This window comes from Scomber japonicus, chromosome 8 (genome assembly GCF_027409825.1).
Source record: "Scomber japonicus isolate fScoJap1 chromosome 8, fScoJap1.pri, whole genome shotgun sequence".
Taxonomy (NCBI): Eukaryota; Metazoa; Chordata; class Actinopteri; order Scombriformes; family Scombridae; genus Scomber; species Scomber japonicus.
The window spans coordinates 7361164-7378118 of NC_070585.1; the positions used below are offsets into that span (position 1 = coordinate 7361164).

Genomic DNA, 16955 nt, shown 5'->3' on the forward strand with positions numbered 1-16955 from the left:
GACTGAAGACATAAAAGAGTCAAGGCAAAACCCACAGGTCGAATAATGCGGTCAAGCTAAATGCAGACGTGACTAGCATTGACCGGGGCAGGGGTCCCAGAGGTTGTGTTTTTCATGGCTCGTTGGTCTAGGGGTATGATTCTCGCTTTGGGTGCGAGAGGTCCCGGGTTCAAATCCCGGACGAGCCCTAAGGGCAGGAAGGTGGCTCCTTCTATTCAGTTGTCTCACTACCTTTGGAACTGTTGTAAAGCTATCCTGACAAGAAGTTGAAAGTTCAACCAGTTCACCTACATTGTGACAGTGGGTGTAATGCTGGTCATGTCAGAAGATGCCTGAAGTGTTATGGTAAGTCTTTTCTGCCAATGCCTCAGGATCTCCTAACGCAGAGGTGTCCAAACTGTTCAGAAGCAGCAGGACCAAGTAGGTATAGACAGCATCAAAGCGATTTTGTGGACCATGTACATGCTGCACGTATCCAAGACTGAAGACATAAAAGAGTCAAGGCAAAACCCACAGGTCGAATAATGCGGTCAAGCTAAATGCAGACGTGACTAGCATTGACCGGGGCGGGGGTCCCAGAGGTTGCGTTTTTCATGGCTCGTTGGTCTAGGGGTATGATTCTCGCTTCGGGTGCGAGAGGTCCCGGGTTCAAATCCCGGACGAGCCCTCAGGACAGGAAGGTGGTTCTCACTGTTCAGTTGTCTCACTAACTTTGGAAGTGTTGTGAAGCTATCCTGACAAGGAGTTGAAAGTTCAACCAGTTCACCTACATTGTGAAGGTGACAGTTTGGTGTAATGCTGGTCATGTGTACTCTGGAGGAGAGTTCAGAAGCAGCAGGACCAAGTAGGTATAGACAGCATCAAAGCAATTTTGTGGACCATGTACATGCTGCACATTTTTTTGAGTTCCAGACAATTATTACAAAGTATATCCAACACTGAAGACATAAAAGAGTCAAGGTAAAACCCACAGGTCGAATAATGCAGTGCCAGATGCAGACGTGACTAGCATTGACCGGGGCGGGGGTCCCAGATATTGTGTTTTTCGTGGCTCGTTGGTCTAGGGGTATGATTCTCGCTTTGGGTGCGAGAGGTCCCGGGTTCAAATCCCGGACGAGCCCTCAGGGCAGGAAGGTGGCTCCTTCTATTCAGTTGTCTCACTTCCTTTGGAACTGTTGTAAAGCTATCCTGACAAGAAGTTGAAAGTTCAACCAGTTCACCTACATTGTGAAGGTGACAGTGGGTGTAATGCTGGTCATGTCAGAAGATACCTGAAGTGTTATGTAAAGTCTTTGCTGCCAATGCCTCAGGATCTCCTAACGCAGAGGTGTCCAAACTGTTCCATCAATGGGCCATGTGGCTGAAGTTTTTAATTGAAACCAAGCAGGAGCACACCAGACTTGACTCATTTAATCAACAAATCTTTGTCCTCTGACACTTGATTGGTCAAATCGTGTGCTCTTAATTGGTTGGAACAAACAACTGCAGGCAGGCAACCCTTTATGTAGAAGCGTGAATAGCATTCACCGGGGCGGGGCGGATCCCAGATGTCGTGTTTTTCGTGGCTCGTTGGTCTAGGGGTATGATTCTCGCTTAGGGTGCGAGAGGTCCCGGGTTCAAATCCCGGACGAGCCCTCAGGGCAGGAAGGTGGCTCCTTCTATTCTATTCAGTCTCACTACCTTTGGAACTGTTGTAAAGCTATCCTGACAAGAAGTTGAAAGTTCAACCAGTTCACCTACATTGTGAAGGTGACAGTGGGTGTAATGCTGGTCATGTCAGAAGATGCCTGAAGTGTTATGTAAAGTCTTTTCTGCCAATCCCTCAGGATCTCCTAACGCAGAGGTGTCCAAACTGTTCAGAAGCAGCAGGACCAAGTAGGTATAGACAGCATCAAAGCAATTTTGTGGACCATGTACATGCTGCACGTATCCAAGACTGAAGACATAAAAGAGTCAAGGCAAAACCCACAGGTCGAATAATGCGGTCAAGCTAAATGCAGACGTGACTAGCATTGACCGGGGCGGGGGTCCCAGAGGTTGTGTTTTTCATGGCTCGTTGGTCTAGGGGTATGATTCTCGCTTTGGGTGCGAGAGGTCCCGGGTTCAAATCCCGGACGAGCCCTCAGGGCAGGAAGGTGGCTCCTTCTATTCAGTTGTCTCACTACCTTTGGAACTGTTGTAAAGCTATCCTGACAAGAAGTTGAAAGTTCAACCAGTTCACCTACATTGTGACAGTGGGTGTAATGCTGGTCATGTCAGAAGATGCCTGAAGTGTTATGTAAAGTCTTTTCTGCCAATCCCTCAGGATCTCCTAACGCAGAGGTGTCCAAACTGTTCAGAAGCAGCAGGACCAAGTAGGTATAGACAGCATCAAAGCGATTTTGTGGACCATGTACATGCTGCACGTATCCAAGACTGAAGACATAAAAGAGTCAAGGCAAAACCCACAGGTCGAATAATGCGGTCAAGCTAAATGCAGACGTGACTAGCATTGACCGGGGCGGGGGTCCCAGAGGTTGCATTTTTCATGGCTCGTTGGTCTAGGGGTATGATTCTCGCTTCGGGTGCGAGAGGTCCCGGGTTCAAATCCCGGACGAGCCCTCAGGACAGGAAGGTGGTTCTCACTGTTCAGTTGTCTCACTAACTTTGGAAGTGTTGTGAAGCTATCCTGACAAGGAGTTGAAAGTTCAACCAGTTCACCTACATTGTGAAGGTGACAGTTTGGTGTAATGCTGGTCATGTGTACTCTGGAGGAGAGTTCAGAAGCAGCAGGACCAAGTAGGTATAGACAGCATCAAAGCAATTTTGTGGACCATGTACATGCTGCACATTTTTTTGAGTTCCAGACAATTATTACAAAGTATATCCAACACTGAAGACATAAAAGAGTCAAGGTAAAACCCACAGGTCGAATAATGCAGTGCCAGATGCAGACGTGACTAGCATTGACCGGGGCGGGGGTCCCAGATATTGTGTTTTTCGTGGCTCGTTGGTCTAGGGGTATGATTCTTGCTTTGGGTGCGAGAGGTCCCGGGTTCAAATCCCGGACGAGCCCTCAGGGCAGGAAGGTGGCTCCTTCTATTCAGTTGTCTCACTTCCTTTGGAACTGTTGTAAAGCTATCCTGACAAGAAGTTGAAAGTTCAACCAGTTCACCTACATTGTGAAGGTGACAGTGGGTGTAATGCTGGTCATGTCAGAAGATACCTGAAGTGTTATGTAAAGTCTTTGCTGCCAATGCCTCAGGATCTCCTAACGCAGAGGTGTCCAAACTGTTCCATCAATGGGCCATGTGGCTGAAGTTTTTAATTGAAACCAAGCAGGAGCACACCAGACTTGACTCATTTAATCAACAAATCTTTGTCCTCTGACACTTGATTGGTCAAATCGTGTGCTCTTAATTGGTTGGAACAAACAACTGCAGGCAGGCAACCCTTTATGTAGAAGCGTGAATAGCATTCACCGGGGCGGGGCGGATCCCAGATGTCGTGTTTTTCGTGGCTCGTTGGTCTAGGGGTATGATTCTCGCTTAGGGTGCGAAAGGTCCCGGGTTCAAATCCCGGACGAGCCCTCAGGGCAGGAAGGTGGCTCCTTCTATTCTATTCAGTCTCACTACCTTTGGAACTGTTGTAAAGCTATCCTGACAAGAAGTTGAAAGTTCAACCAGTTCACCTACATTGTGAAGGTGACAGTGGGTGTAATGCTGGTCATGTCAGAAGATGCCTGAAGTGTTATGTAAAGTCTTTTCTGCCAATCCCTCAGGATCTCCTAACGCAGAGGTGTCCAAACTGTTCAGAAGCAGCAGGACCAAGTAGGTATAGACAGCATCAAAGCAATTTTGTGGACCATGTACATGCTGCACGTATCCAAGACTGAAGACATAAAAGAGTCAAGGCAAAACCCACAGGTCGAATAATGCGGTCAAGCTAAATGCAGACGTGACTACCATTGACCGGGGCGGGGGTCCCAGAGGTTGTGTTTTTCATGGCTCGTTGGTCTAGGGGTATGATTCTCGCTTTGGGTGCGAGAGGTCCCGGGTTCAAATCCCGGACGAGCCCTCAGGGCAGGAAGGTGGCTCCTTCTATTCAGTTGTCTCACTACCTTTGGAACTGTTGTAAAGCTACCCTGACAAGAAGTTGAAAGTTCAACCAGTTCACCTACATTGTGAAGGTGACAGTGGGTGTAATGCTGGTCATGTCAGAAGATGCCTGAAGTGTTATGTAAAGTCTTTTCTGCCAATGTCTCAGGATCTCCTAACGCAGAGGTGTCCAAACTGTTCAGAAGCAGCAGGACCAAGTAGGTATAGACAGCATCAAAGCGATTTTGTGGACCATGTACATGCTGCACGTATCCAAGACTGAAGACATAAAAGAGTCAAGGCAAAACCCACAGGTCGAATAATGCGGTCAAGCTAAATGCAGACGTGACTAGCATTGACCGGGGCGGGGGTCCCAGAGGTTGTGTTTTTCATGGCTCGTTGGTCTAGGGGAATGATTCTCGCACATGTCGTGTTTTTCGTGGCTCGTTGGTCTAGGGGTATGATTCTCGCTTCGGGTGCGAGAGGTCCCGGGTTCAAATCCCGGACGAGCCCTCAGGACAGGAAGGTGGTTCTCACTGTTCAGTTGTCTCACTAACTTTGGAAGTGTTGTGAACCTATCCTGGCAAGGAGTTCAAAGTTCAACCAGTTCACCTACATTGTGAAGGTGACAGTTGGGTGTAATGCTGGTCATGTCTACTCTGGAGGAGAGTTGAAAAGCATCATGACCAAGTAGGTATAGACAGCATCAAAGCAATTTTGTGGAGCATGTACATGATGCACGTATCCAACACTGAAGACATAAAAGAGTCAAGGTAAAACCCACAGGTCGAATAATGCGGTCAAGCTAGATGCAGACGTGAATAGCATTGACCGGAGGGCGAAATCCCAGATGTCATGTTTTTCATGGCTCGTTGGTCTAGGGGTATGATTCTCGCTTCGGGTGCGAGAGGTCCCGGGTTCAAATCCCGGACGAGCCCTCAGGACAGGAAGGTGGTTCTCACTGTTCAGTTGTCTCACTACCTTTGGAACTGTTGTAAAGCTATCCTGACAAGAAGTTGAAATTTCAACCAGTTCACCTACATTGTGACAGTGGGTGTAATGCTGGTCATGTCAGAAGATGCCTGAAGTGTTATGTAAAGTCTTTTCTGCCAATGTCTCAGGATCTCCTAACGCAGAGGTGTCCAAACTGTTCAGAAGCAGCAGGACCAAGTAGGTATAGACAGCATCAAAGCGATTTTGTGGACCATGTACATGCTGCACGTATCCAAGACTGAAGACATAAAAGAGTCAAGGCAAAACCCACAGGTCGAATAATGCAGTCAAGCTAAATGCAGACGTGACTAGCATTGACTGGGGTGGGGGTCCCAGAGGTTGCGTTTTTCATGGCTCGTTGGTCTAGGGGTATGATTCTCGCACATGTCGTGTTTTTCGTGGTTGTTGGTCTAGGGGTATGATTCTCGCTTCGGGTGCGAGAGGTCCCGGGTTCAAATCCCGGACCAGCCCTCAGGACAGGAAGGTGGTTCCCACTGTTCAGTTGTCTCACTAACTTTGGAAGTGTTGTGAAGCTATCCTGACAAGTAGTTGAAAGTTCAACCAGTTCACCTACATTGTGAAGGTGACAGTTGGGTGTAATGCTGGTCATGTCTACTCTGGAGGAGAGTTGAGAAACAGCAGGACCAAGTAGGTATAGACAGCATCAAAGCAATTATGTGGACCATGTACATGCTGCACATTTTTTTGAGTTCCAGACAATTATTACAAAGTATATCCAACACTGAAGACATAAAAGAGTCAAGGTAAAACCCACAGGTCGAATAATGCAGTGCCAGATGCACTGTGTGTGCACATTGTGCACATTGTGAAGGTGACAGTGGGTGTAATGCTGGTCATGTGAGAAGATGCCTGAAGTGTTATGTAAAGTCTTTTCTGCCAATGCCTCAGGATCTCCTAACGCAGAGGTGTCCAAACTGTTCAGAAGCAGCAGGACCAAGTAGGTGTAGACAGCATCAAAGCAATTTTGTGGACCATGTACATGCTGCACATTTTCTTGAGTTCCAGACAATTATTACAAAGTATACTTGTATAGACGTGACTAGCATTGACCGGGACGGGGGTCCCAGAGGTTGTGTTTTTCGTGGCTCGTTGGTCTAGGGGTATGATTCTCGCTTTGGGTGCGAGAGGTCCCGGGTTCAAATCCCGGACGAGCCCTCAGGGCAGGAAGGTGGCTCCTTCTATTCAGTTGTCTCACTACCTTTGGAACTGTTGTAAAGCTACCCTGACAAGAAGTTGAAAGTTCAACCAGTTCACCTACATTGTGAAGGTGACAGTGGGTGTAATGCTGGTCATGTCAGAAGATGCCTGAAGTGTTATGTAAAGTCTTTTCTGCCAATCCCTCAGGATCTCCTAACGCAGAGGTGTCCAAACTGTTCAGAAGCAGCAGGACCAAGTAGGTATAGACAGCATCAAAGCGATTTTGTGGACCATGTACATGCTGCACGTATCCAAGACTGAAGACATAAAAGAGTCAAGGCAAAACCCACAGGTCGAATAATGCGGTCAAGCTAAATGCAGACGTGACTAGCATTGACCGGGGCGGGGGTCCCAGAGGTTGTGTTTTTCATGGCTCGTTGGTCTAGGGGAATGATTCTCGCTTTGGGTGCGAGAGGTCCCGGGTTCAAATCCCGGACGAGCCCTCAGGGCAGGAAGGTGGCTCCTTCTATTCAGTTATCTCACTACCTTTGGAACTGTTGTAAAGCTATCCTGACAAGAAGTTGAAAGTTCAACCAGTTCACCTACATTGTGAAGGTGACAGTGGGTGTAATGCTGGTCATGTCAGAAGATGCCTGAAGTGTTATGTAAAGTATTTTCTGCCAATGCCTCAGGATCTCCTAACGCAGAGGTGTCCAAACTGTTCAGAAGCAGCAGGACCAAGTAGGTATAGACAGCATCAAAGCGATTTTGTGGACCATGTACATGCTGCACGTATCCAAGACTGAAGACATAAAAGAGTCAAGGCAAACCCACAGGTCGAATAATGCAGTCAAGCTAAATGCAGACGTTACTAGCATTGACCGGGGTGGGGGTCCCAGAGGTTGTGTTTTTCATGGCTCGTTGGTCTAGGGGTATGATTCTCGCACATGTCGTGTTTTTCGTGGCTCGTTGGTCTAGGGGTATGATTTTCGCTTCGGGTGCGAGAGGTCCCGGGTTCAAATCCTGGACGAGCCCTCAGGACAGGAAGGTGGTTCTCACTGTTCAGTTGTCTCACTAACTTTGGAAGTGTTGTGAAGCTATCCTGGCAAGGAGTTCAAAGTTCAACCAGTTCACCTACATTGTGAAGGTTAGGTTGGGTGTAATGCTGGTCATGTCTACTCTGGAGGAGAGTTGAAAAGCAGCATGACCAAGTAGGTATAGACAGCATCTAAGCAATTTTGTGGAGCATGTACATGCTGCACGTATCCAACACTGAAGACATAAAAGAGTCAAGGTAAAACCCACAGGTCGAATAATGCGGTCAAGCTAGATGCAGACGTGAATAGCATTGACCGGAGGGCGAAATCCCAGATGTCATGTTTTTCATGGCTCGTTGGTCTAGGGGTATGCTGGTCATGTGTACTCTGGAGGAGAGTTCAGAAGCAGCAGGACCAAGTAGGTATAGACAGCATCAAAGCAATTTTGTGGACCATGTACATGCTGCACATTTTTTTGAGTTCCAGACAATTATTACAAAGTATATCCAACACTGAAGACATAAAAGAGTCAAGGTAAAACCCACAGGTCGAATAATGCAGTGCCAGATGCAGACGTGACTAGCATTGACCGGGGCGGGGGTCACAGATATTGTGTTTTTCGTGGCTTGTTGGTCTAGGGGTATGATTCTCGCTTTGGGTGCGAGAGGTCCCGGGTTCAAATCCCGGACGAGCCCTCAGGGCAGGAAGGTGGCTCCTTCTATTCGGTTATCTCACTTCCTTTGGAACTGTTGTAAAGCTATCCTGACAAGAAGTTGAAAGTTCAACCAGTTCACCTTCTTTGTGAAGGTGACAGTGGGTGTAATGCTGGTCATGTCAGAAGATGCCTGAAGTGTTATGTAAAGTCTTTTCTGCCAATGCCTCAGGATCTCCTAACGCAGAGGTGTCCAAACTGTTCAGAAGCAGCGGGACCAAGTAGGTATAGACAGCATCAAAGCGATTTTGTGGACCATGTACATGCTGCACGTATCCAAGACTGAAGACATAAAAGAGTCAAGGCAAACCCACAGTTCGAATAATGCAGTCAAGCTAAATGCAGACGTGACTAGCATTGACCGGGGCGGGGGTCCCAGAGGTTGTGTTTTTCATGGCTCGTTGGTCTAGGGGTATGATTCTCGCTTTGGGTGCGAGAGGTCCCGGGTTCAAATCCCGGACGAGCCCTCAGGGCAGGAAGGTGGCTCCTTCTATTCAGTTGTCTCACTACCTTTGGAACTGTTGTAAAGCTATCCTGACAAGAAGTTGAAATTTCAACCAGTTCACCTACATTGTGACAGTGGGTGTAATGCTGGTCATGTCAGAAGATGCCTGAAGTGTTATGTAAAGTCTTTTCTGCCAATGTCTCAGGATCTCCTAACGCAGAGGTGTCCAAACTGTTCAGAAGCAGCAGGACCAAGTAGGTATAGACAGCATCAAAGCGATTTTGTGGACCATGTACATGCTGCACGTATCCAAGACTGAAGACATAAAAGAGTCAAGGCAAAACCCACAGGTCGAATAATGCAGTCAAGCTAAATGCAGACGTGACTAGCATTGACTGGGGTGGGGGTCCCAGAGGTTGCGTTTTTCATGGCTCGTTGGTCTAGGGGTATGATTCTCGCACATGTCGTGTTTTTCGTGGTTGTTGGTCTAGGGGTATGATTCTCGCTTCGGGTGCGAGAGGTCCCGGGTTCAAATCCCGGACCAGCCCTCAGGACAGGAAGGTGGTTCCCACTGTTCAGTTGTCTCACTAACTTTGGAAGTGTTGTGAAGCTATCCTGACAAGTAGTTGAAAGTTCAACCAGTTCACCTACATTGTGAAGGTGACAGTTGGGTGTAATGCTGGTCATGTCTACTCTGGAGGAGAGTTGAGAAACAGCAGGACCAAGTAGGTATAGACAGCATCAAAGCAATTATGTGGACCATGTACATGCTGCACATTTTTTTGAGTTCCAGACAATTATTACAAAGTATATCCAACACTGAAGACATAAAAGAGTCAAGGTAAAACCCACAGGTCGAATAATGCAGTGCCAGATGCACTGTGTGTGCACATTGTGCACATTGTGAAGGTGACAGTGGGTGTAATGCTGGTCATGTGAGAAGATGCCTGAAGTGTTATGTAAAGTCTTTTCTGCCAATGCCTCAGGATCTCCTAACGCAGAGGTGTCCAAACTGTTCCATCAATGGGCCATGTGGCTGAAGTTTTTAATTGAAACCAAGCAGGAGCACACCAGACTTGACTCATTTAATCAACAGATCTTTGTCCTCTGACACTTGATTGGTCAAATCGTGTGCTCTTAATTGGTTGGAACAAACAACTGCAGGCAGGCAACCCTTTATGTAGAAGCGTGAATAGCATTCACCGGGGAGGTGCGGATCCCAGATATCGTGTTTTTTGTGGCTCGTTGGTCTAGGGGTATGATTCTCGCTTAGGGTGCGAGAGGTCCCGGGTTCAAATCCCGGACGAGCCCTCAGGGCAGGAAGGTGGCTCCTTCTATTCTATTCAGTCTCACTACCTTTGGAACTGTTGTAAAGCTATCCTGACAAGAAGTTGAAAGTTCAACCAGTTCACCTACATTGTGAAGGTGACAGTGGGTGTAATGCTGGTCATGTCAGAAGATGCCTGAAGTGTTATGTAAAGTCTTTTCTGCCAATCCCTCAGGATCTCCTAACGCAGAAGTGTCCAAACTGTTCAGAAGCAGCAGGACCAAGTAGGTATAGACAGCATCAAAGCAATTTTGTGGACCATGTACATGCTGCACGTATCCAAGACTGAAGACATAAAGAGTCAAGGCAAAACCCACAGGTCGAATAATGCGGTCAAGCTAAATGCAGACGTGACTAGCATTGACCGGGGCGGGCGTCCCAGAGGTTGTGTTTTTCATGGCTCGTTGGTCTAGGGGTATGATTCTCGCTTTGGGTGCGAGAGGTCCCGGGTTCAAATCCCGGACGAGCCCTCAGGGCAGGAAGGTGGCTCCTTCTATTCAGTTGTCTCACTACCTTTGGAACTGTTGTAAAGCTACCCTGACAAGAAGTTGAAAGTTCAACCAGTTCACCTACATTGTGAAGGTGACAGTGGGTGTAATGCTGGTCATGTCAGAAGATGCCTGAAGTGTTATGTAAAGTCTTTTCTGCCAATCCCTCAGGATCTCCTAACGCAGAGGTGTCCAAACTGTTCAGAAGCAGCAGGACCAAGTAGGTATAGACAGCATCAAAGCGATTTTGTGGACCATGTACATGCTGCACGTATCCAAGACTGAAGACATAAAAGAGTCAAGGCAAAACCCACAGGTCGAATAATGCGGTCAAGCTAAATGCAGACGTGACTAGCATTGACCGGGGCGGGGGTCCCAGAGGTTGCGTTTTTCATGGCTCGTTGGTCTAGGGGTATGATTCTCGCTTCGGGTGCGAGAGGTCCCGGGTTCAAATCCCGGACGAGCCCTCAGGACAGGAAGGTGGTTCTCACTGTTCAGTTGTCTCACTAACTTTGGAAGTGTTGTGAAGCTATCCTGACAAGGAGTTGAAAGTTCAACCAGTTCACCTACATTGTGAAGGTGACAGTTTGGTGTAATGCTGGTCATGTGTACTCTGGAGGAGAGTTCAGAAGCAGCAGGACCAAGTAGGTATAGACAGCATCAAAGCAATTTTGTGGACCATGTACATGCTGCACATTTTTTTGAGTTCCAGACAATTATTACAAAGTATATCCAACACTGAAGACATAAAAGAGTCAAGGTAAAACCCACAGGTCGAATAATGCAGTGCCAGATGCAGACGTGACTAGCATTGACCGGGGCGGGGGTCCCAGATATTGTGTTTTTCGTGGCTCGTTGGTCTAGGGGTATGATTCTCGCTTTGGGTGCGAGAGGTCCCGGGTTCAAATCCCGGACGAGCCCTCAGGGCAGGAAGGTGGCTCCTTCTATTCAGTTGTCTCACTTCCTTTGGAACTGTTGTAAAGCTATCCTGACAAGAAGTTGAAAGTTCAACCAGTTCACCTACATTGTGAAGGTGACAGTGGGTGTAATGCTGGTCATGTCAGAAGATACCTGAAGTGTTATGTAAAGTCTTTGCTGCCAATGCCTCAGGATCTCCTAACGCAGAGGTGTCCAAACTGTTCCATCAATGGGCCATGTGGCTGAAGTTTTTAATTGAAACCAAGCAGGAGCACACCAGACTTGACTCATTTAATCAACAAATCTTTGTCCTCTGACACTTGATTGGTCAAATCGTGTGCTCTTAATTGGTTGGAACAAACAACTGCAGGCAGGCAACCCTTTATGTAGAAGCGTGAATAGCATTCACCGGGGCGGGGCGGATCCCAGATGTCGTGTTTTTCGTGGCTCGTTGGTCTAGGGGTATGATTCTCGCTTAGGGTGCGAGAGGTCCCGGGTTCAAATCCCGGACGAGCCCTCAGGGCAGGAAGGTGGCTCCTTCTATTCTATTCAGTCTCACTACCTTTGGAACTGTTGTAAAGCTATCCTGACAAGAAGTTGAAAGTTCAACCAGTTCACCTACATTGTGAAGGTGACAGTGGGTGTAATGCTGGTCATGTCAGAAGATGCCTGAAGTGTTATGTAAAGTCTTTTCTGCCAATCCCTCAGGATCTCCTAACGCAGAGGTGTCCAAACTGTTCAGAAGCAGCAGGACCAAGTAGGTATAGACAGCATCAAAGCAATTTTGTGGACCATGTACATGCTGCACGTATCCAAGACTGAAGACATAAAAGAGTCAAGGCAAAACCCACAGGTCGAATAATGCGGTCAAGCTAAATGCAGACGTGACTAGCATTGACCGGGGCGGGGGTCCCAGAGGTTGTGTTTTTCATGGCTCGTTGGTCTAGGGGTATGATTCTCGCTTTGGGTGCGAGAGGTCCCGGGTTCAAATCCCGGACGAGCCCTCAGGGCAGGAAGGTGGCTCCTTCTATTCAGTTGTCTCACTACCTTTGGAACTGTTGTAAAGCTATCCTGACAAGAAGTTGAAAGTTCAACCAGTTCACCTACATTGTGACAGTGGGTGTAATGCTGGTCATGTCAGAAGATGCCTGAAGTGTTATGTAAAGTCTTTTCTGCCAATCCCTCAGGATCTCCTAACGCAGAGGTGTCCAAACTGTTCAGAAGCAGCAGGACCAAGTAGGTATAGACAGCATCAAAGCGATTTTGTGGACCATGTACATGCTGCACGTATCCAAGACTGAAGACATAAAAGAGTCAAGGCAAAACCCACAGGTCGAATAATGCGGTCAAGCTAAATGCAGACGTGACTAGCATTGACCGGGGCGGGGGTCCCAGAGGTTGCATTTTTCATGGCTCGTTGGTCTAGGGGTATGATTCTCGCTTCGGGTGCGAGAGGTCCCGGGTTCAAATCCCGGACGAGCCCTCAGGACAGGAAGGTGGTTCTCACTGTTCAGTTGTCTCACTAACTTTGGAAGTGTTGTGAAGCTATCCTGACAAGGAGTTGAAAGTTCAACCAGTTCACCTACATTGTGAAGGTGACAGTTTGGTGTAATGCTGGTCATGTGTACTCTGGAGGAGAGTTCAGAAGCAGCAGGACCAAGTAGGTATAGACAGCATCAAAGCAATTTTGTGGACCATGTACATGCTGCACATTTTTTTGAGTTCCAGACAATTATTACAAAGTATATCCAACACTGAAGACATAAAAGAGTCAAGGTAAAACCCACAGGTCGAATAATGCAGTGCCAGATGCAGACGTGACTAGCATTGACCGGGGCGGGGGTCCCAGATATTGTGTTTTTCGTGGCTCGTTGGTCTAGGGGTATGATTCTTGCTTTGGGTGCGAGAGGTCCCGGGTTCAAATCCCGGACGAGCCCTCAGGGCAGGAAGGTGGCTCCTTCTATTCAGTTGTCTCACTTCCTTTGGAACTGTTGTAAAGCTATCCTGACAAGAAGTTGAAAGTTCAACCAGTTCACCTACATTGTGAAGGTGACAGTGGGTGTAATGCTGGTCATGTCAGAAGATACCTGAAGTGTTATGTAAAGTCTTTGCTGCCAATGCCTCAGGATCTCCTAACGCAGAGGTGTCCAAACTGTTCCATCAATGGGCCATGTGGCTGAAGTTTTTAATTGAAACCAAGCAGGAGCACACCAGACTTGACTCATTTAATCAACAAATCTTTGTCCTCTGACACTTGATTGGTCAAATCGTGTGCTCTTAATTGGTTGGAACAAACAACTGCAGGCAGGCAACCCTTTATGTAGAAGCGTGAATAGCATTCACCGGGGCGGGGCGGATCCCAGATGTCGTGTTTTTCGTGGCTCGTTGGTCTAGGGGTATGATTCTCGCTTAGGGTGCGAAAGGTCCCGGGTTCAAATCCCGGACGAGCCCTCAGGGCAGGAAGGTGGCTCCTTCTATTCTATTCAGTCTCACTACCTTTGGAACTGTTGTAAAGCTATCCTGACAAGAAGTTGAAAGTTCAACCAGTTCACCTACATTGTGAAGGTGACAGTGGGTGTAATGCTGGTCATGTCAGAAGATGCCTGAAGTGTTATGTAAAGTCTTTTCTGCCAATCCCTCAGGATCTCCTAACGCAGAGGTGTCCAAACTGTTCAGAAGCAGCAGGACCAAGTAGGTATAGACAGCATCAAAGCAATTTTGTGGACCATGTACATGCTGCACGTATCCAAGACTGAAGACATAAAAGAGTCAAGGCAAAACCCACAGGTCGAATAATGCGGTCAAGCTAAATGCAGACGTGACTAGCATTGACCGGGGCGGGGGTCCCAGAGGTTGTGTTTTTCATGGCTCGTTGGTCTAGGGGTATGATTCTCGCTTTGGGTGCGAGAGGTCCCGGGTTCAAATCCCGGACGAGCCCTCAGGGCAGGAAGGTGGCTCCTTCTATTCAGTTGTCTCACTACCTTTGGAACTGTTGTAAAGCTACCCTGACAAGAAGTTGAAAGTTCAACCAGTTCACCTACATTGTGAAGGTGACAGTGGGTGTAATGCTGGTCATGTCAGAAGATGCCTGAAGTGTTATGTAAAGTCTTTTCTGCCAATGTCTCAGGATCTCCTAACGCAGAGGTGTCCAAACTGTTCAGAAGCAGCAGGACCAAGTAGGTATAGACAGCATCAAAGCGATTTTGTGGACCATGTACATGCTGCACGTATCCAAGACTGAAGACATAAAAGAGTCAAGGCAAAACCCACAGGTCGAATAATGCGGTCAAGCTAAATGCAGACGTGACTAGCATTGACCGGGGCGGGGGTCCCAGAGGTTGTGTTTTTCATGGCTCGTTGGTCTAGGGGAATGATTCTCGCACATGTCGTGTTTTTCGTGGCTCGTTGGTCTAGGGGTATGATTCTCGCTTCGGGTGCGAGAGGTCCCGGGTTCAAATCCCGGACGAGCCCTCAGGACAGGAAGGTGGTTCTCACTGTTCAGTTGTCTCACTAACTTTGGAAGTGTTGTGAACCTATCCTGGCAAGGAGTTCAAAGTTCAACCAGTTCACCTACATTGTGAAGGTGACAGTTGGGTGTAATGCTGGTCATGTCTACTCTGGAGGAGAGTTGAAAAGCATCATGACCAAGTAGGTATAGACAGCATCAAAGCAATTTTGTGGAGCATGTACATGATGCACGTATCCAACACTGAAGACATAAAAGAGTCAAGGTAAAACCCACAGGTCGAATAATGCGGTCAAGCTAGATGCAGACGTGAATAGCATTGACCGGAGGGCGAAATCCCAGATGTCATGTTTTTCATGGCTCGTTGGTCTAGGGGTATGATTCTCGCTTCGGGTGCGAGAGGTCCCGGGTTCAAATCCCGGACGAGCCCTCAGGACAGGAAGGTGGTTCTCACTGTTCAGTTGTCTCACTACCTTTGGAACTGTTGTAAAGCTATCCTGACAAGAAGTTGAAATTTCAACCAGTTCACCTACATTGTGACAGTGGGTGTAATGCTGGTCATGTCAGAAGATGCCTGAAGTGTTATGTAAAGTCTTTTCTGCCAATGTCTCAGGATCTCCTAACGCAGAGGTGTCCAAACTGTTCAGAAGCAGCAGGACCAAGTAGGTATAGACAGCATCAAAGCGATTTTGTGGACCATGTACATGCTGCACGTATCCAAGACTGAAGACATAAAAGAGTCAAGGCAAAACCCACAGGTCGAATAATGCAGTCAAGCTAAATGCAGACGTGACTAGCATTGACTGGGGTGGGGGTCCCAGAGGTTGCGTTTTTCATGGCTCGTTGGTCTAGGGGTATGATTCTCGCACATGTCGTGTTTTTCGTGGTTGTTGGTCTAGGGGTATGATTCTCGCTTCGGGTGCGAGAGGTCCCGGGTTCAAATCCCGGACCAGCCCTCAGGACAGGAAGGTGGTTCCCACTGTTCAGTTGTCTCACTAACTTTGGAAGTGTTGTGAAGCTATCCTGACAAGTAGTTGAAAGTTCAACCAGTTCACCTACATTGTGAAGGTGACAGTTGGGTGTAATGCTGGTCATGTCTACTCTGGAGGAGAGTTGAGAAACAGCAGGACCAAGTAGGTATAGACAGCATCAAAGCAATTATGTGGACCATGTACATGCTGCACATTTTTTTGAGTTCCAGACAATTATTACAAAGTATATCCAACACTGAAGACATAAAAGAGTCAAGGTAAAACCCACAGGTCGAATAATGCAGTGCCAGATGCACTGTGTGTGCACATTGTGCACATTGTGAAGGTGACAGTGGGTGTAATGCTGGTCATGTGAGAAGATGCCTGAAGTGTTATGTAAAGTCTTTTCTGCCAATGCCTCAGGATCTCCTAACGCAGAGGTGTCCAAACTGTTCAGAAGCAGCAGGACCAAGTAGGTGTAGACAGCATCAAAGCAATTTTGTGGACCATGTACATGCTGCACATTTTCTTGAGTTCCAGACAATTATTACAAAGTATACTTGTATAGACGTGACTAGCATTGACCGGGACGGGGGTCCCAGAGGTTGTGTTTTTCGTGGCTCGTTGGTCTAGGGGTATGATTCTCGCTTTGGGTGCGAGAGGTCCCGGGTTCAAATCCCGGACGAGCCCTCAGGGCAGGAAGGTGGCTCCTTCTATTCAGTTGTCTCACTACCTTTGGAACTGTTGTAAAGCTACCCTGACAAGAAGTTGAAAGTTCAACCAGTTCACCTACATTGTGAAGGTGACAGTGGGTGTAATGCTGGTCATGTCAGAAGATGCCTGAAGTGTTATGTAAAGTCTTTTCTGCCAATCCCTCAGGATCTCCTAACGCAGAGGTGTCCAAACTGTTCAGAAGCAGCAGGACCAAGTAGGTATAGACAGCATCAAAGCGATTTTGTGGACCATGTACATGCTGCACGTATCCAAGACTGAAGACATAAAAGAGTCAAGGCAAAACCCACAGGTCGAATAATGCGGTCAAGCTAAATGCAGACGTGACTAGCATTGACCGGGGCGGGGGTCCCAGAGGTTGTGTTTTTCATGGCTCGTTGGTCTAGGGGTATGATTCTCGCTTTGGGTGCGAGAGGTCCCGGGTTCAAATCCCGGACGAGCCCTCAGGGCAGGAAGGTGGCTCCTTCTATTCAGTTATCTCACTACCTTTGGAACTGTTGTAAAGCTATCCTGACAAGAAGTTGAAAGTTCAACCAGTTCACCTACATTGTGAAGGTGACAGTGGGTGTAAAATGCTGGTCATGTCAGAAGATGCCTGAAGTGTTATGTAAAGTATTTTCTGCCAATGCCTC

At 47.6% G+C, this 16955-nt stretch overlaps 30 non-coding genes across 30 annotated transcripts; all 30 read left to right on the forward strand.

The window, feature by feature from the left end:
- Positions 1–116: 116 nt before the first annotated feature.
- trnap-ugg (transfer RNA proline (anticodon UGG)) lies at positions 117–188 on the forward strand. Its single transcript has one exon. It is a non-coding gene; the product is annotated as a tRNA-Pro (tRNA).
- A 407-nt stretch (positions 189–595) lies between these two features.
- trnap-cgg (transfer RNA proline (anticodon CGG)) lies at positions 596–667 on the forward strand. Its single transcript has one exon. It is a non-coding gene; the product is annotated as a tRNA-Pro (tRNA).
- A 382-nt stretch (positions 668–1049) lies between these two features.
- Positions 1050–1121, forward strand: trnap-ugg (transfer RNA proline (anticodon UGG)). The gene has a single exon. It is a non-coding gene; the product is annotated as a tRNA-Pro (tRNA).
- Positions 1122–1563: 442 nt separating this feature from the next.
- On the forward strand, positions 1564–1635 carry trnap-agg (transfer RNA proline (anticodon AGG)). Its single transcript has one exon. It is a non-coding gene; the product is annotated as a tRNA-Pro (tRNA).
- A 415-nt stretch (positions 1636–2050) lies between these two features.
- trnap-ugg (transfer RNA proline (anticodon UGG)) lies at positions 2051–2122 on the forward strand. The gene has a single exon. It is a non-coding gene; the product is annotated as a tRNA-Pro (tRNA).
- A 407-nt stretch (positions 2123–2529) lies between these two features.
- Positions 2530–2601, forward strand: trnap-cgg (transfer RNA proline (anticodon CGG)). Its single transcript has one exon. It is a non-coding gene; the product is annotated as a tRNA-Pro (tRNA).
- A 382-nt stretch (positions 2602–2983) lies between these two features.
- On the forward strand, positions 2984–3055 carry trnap-ugg (transfer RNA proline (anticodon UGG)). The gene has a single exon. It is a non-coding gene; the product is annotated as a tRNA-Pro (tRNA).
- Positions 3056–3497: 442 nt separating this feature from the next.
- Positions 3498–3569, forward strand: trnap-agg (transfer RNA proline (anticodon AGG)). The gene has a single exon. It is a non-coding gene; the product is annotated as a tRNA-Pro (tRNA).
- A 415-nt stretch (positions 3570–3984) lies between these two features.
- trnap-ugg (transfer RNA proline (anticodon UGG)) lies at positions 3985–4056 on the forward strand. Its single transcript has one exon. It is a non-coding gene; the product is annotated as a tRNA-Pro (tRNA).
- A 461-nt stretch (positions 4057–4517) lies between these two features.
- Positions 4518–4589, forward strand: trnap-cgg (transfer RNA proline (anticodon CGG)). Its single transcript has one exon. It is a non-coding gene; the product is annotated as a tRNA-Pro (tRNA).
- Positions 4590–4942: 353 nt separating this feature from the next.
- Positions 4943–5014, forward strand: trnap-cgg (transfer RNA proline (anticodon CGG)). The gene has a single exon. It is a non-coding gene; the product is annotated as a tRNA-Pro (tRNA).
- Positions 5015–6173: 1159 nt separating this feature from the next.
- trnap-ugg (transfer RNA proline (anticodon UGG)) lies at positions 6174–6245 on the forward strand. The gene has a single exon. It is a non-coding gene; the product is annotated as a tRNA-Pro (tRNA).
- Positions 6246–6658: 413 nt separating this feature from the next.
- On the forward strand, positions 6659–6730 carry trnap-ugg (transfer RNA proline (anticodon UGG)). The gene has a single exon. It is a non-coding gene; the product is annotated as a tRNA-Pro (tRNA).
- Positions 6731–7190: 460 nt separating this feature from the next.
- trnap-cgg (transfer RNA proline (anticodon CGG)) lies at positions 7191–7262 on the forward strand. The gene has a single exon. It is a non-coding gene; the product is annotated as a tRNA-Pro (tRNA).
- A 625-nt stretch (positions 7263–7887) lies between these two features.
- trnap-ugg (transfer RNA proline (anticodon UGG)) lies at positions 7888–7959 on the forward strand. Its single transcript has one exon. It is a non-coding gene; the product is annotated as a tRNA-Pro (tRNA).
- A 412-nt stretch (positions 7960–8371) lies between these two features.
- trnap-ugg (transfer RNA proline (anticodon UGG)) lies at positions 8372–8443 on the forward strand. The gene has a single exon. It is a non-coding gene; the product is annotated as a tRNA-Pro (tRNA).
- Positions 8444–9660: 1217 nt separating this feature from the next.
- trnap-agg (transfer RNA proline (anticodon AGG)) lies at positions 9661–9732 on the forward strand. The gene has a single exon. It is a non-coding gene; the product is annotated as a tRNA-Pro (tRNA).
- Positions 9733–10146: 414 nt separating this feature from the next.
- On the forward strand, positions 10147–10218 carry trnap-ugg (transfer RNA proline (anticodon UGG)). Its single transcript has one exon. It is a non-coding gene; the product is annotated as a tRNA-Pro (tRNA).
- A 413-nt stretch (positions 10219–10631) lies between these two features.
- trnap-cgg (transfer RNA proline (anticodon CGG)) lies at positions 10632–10703 on the forward strand. Its single transcript has one exon. It is a non-coding gene; the product is annotated as a tRNA-Pro (tRNA).
- A 382-nt stretch (positions 10704–11085) lies between these two features.
- trnap-ugg (transfer RNA proline (anticodon UGG)) lies at positions 11086–11157 on the forward strand. The gene has a single exon. It is a non-coding gene; the product is annotated as a tRNA-Pro (tRNA).
- Positions 11158–11599: 442 nt separating this feature from the next.
- Positions 11600–11671, forward strand: trnap-agg (transfer RNA proline (anticodon AGG)). The gene has a single exon. It is a non-coding gene; the product is annotated as a tRNA-Pro (tRNA).
- Positions 11672–12086: 415 nt separating this feature from the next.
- trnap-ugg (transfer RNA proline (anticodon UGG)) lies at positions 12087–12158 on the forward strand. Its single transcript has one exon. It is a non-coding gene; the product is annotated as a tRNA-Pro (tRNA).
- A 407-nt stretch (positions 12159–12565) lies between these two features.
- trnap-cgg (transfer RNA proline (anticodon CGG)) lies at positions 12566–12637 on the forward strand. The gene has a single exon. It is a non-coding gene; the product is annotated as a tRNA-Pro (tRNA).
- A 382-nt stretch (positions 12638–13019) lies between these two features.
- trnap-ugg (transfer RNA proline (anticodon UGG)) lies at positions 13020–13091 on the forward strand. The gene has a single exon. It is a non-coding gene; the product is annotated as a tRNA-Pro (tRNA).
- Positions 13092–13533: 442 nt separating this feature from the next.
- Positions 13534–13605, forward strand: trnap-agg (transfer RNA proline (anticodon AGG)). Its single transcript has one exon. It is a non-coding gene; the product is annotated as a tRNA-Pro (tRNA).
- A 415-nt stretch (positions 13606–14020) lies between these two features.
- Positions 14021–14092, forward strand: trnap-ugg (transfer RNA proline (anticodon UGG)). The gene has a single exon. It is a non-coding gene; the product is annotated as a tRNA-Pro (tRNA).
- A 461-nt stretch (positions 14093–14553) lies between these two features.
- trnap-cgg (transfer RNA proline (anticodon CGG)) lies at positions 14554–14625 on the forward strand. The gene has a single exon. It is a non-coding gene; the product is annotated as a tRNA-Pro (tRNA).
- A 353-nt stretch (positions 14626–14978) lies between these two features.
- On the forward strand, positions 14979–15050 carry trnap-cgg (transfer RNA proline (anticodon CGG)). Its single transcript has one exon. It is a non-coding gene; the product is annotated as a tRNA-Pro (tRNA).
- A 1159-nt stretch (positions 15051–16209) lies between these two features.
- Positions 16210–16281, forward strand: trnap-ugg (transfer RNA proline (anticodon UGG)). The gene has a single exon. It is a non-coding gene; the product is annotated as a tRNA-Pro (tRNA).
- A 413-nt stretch (positions 16282–16694) lies between these two features.
- trnap-ugg (transfer RNA proline (anticodon UGG)) lies at positions 16695–16766 on the forward strand. The gene has a single exon. It is a non-coding gene; the product is annotated as a tRNA-Pro (tRNA).
- The last annotated feature ends 189 nt before the right edge of the window (positions 16767–16955 follow it).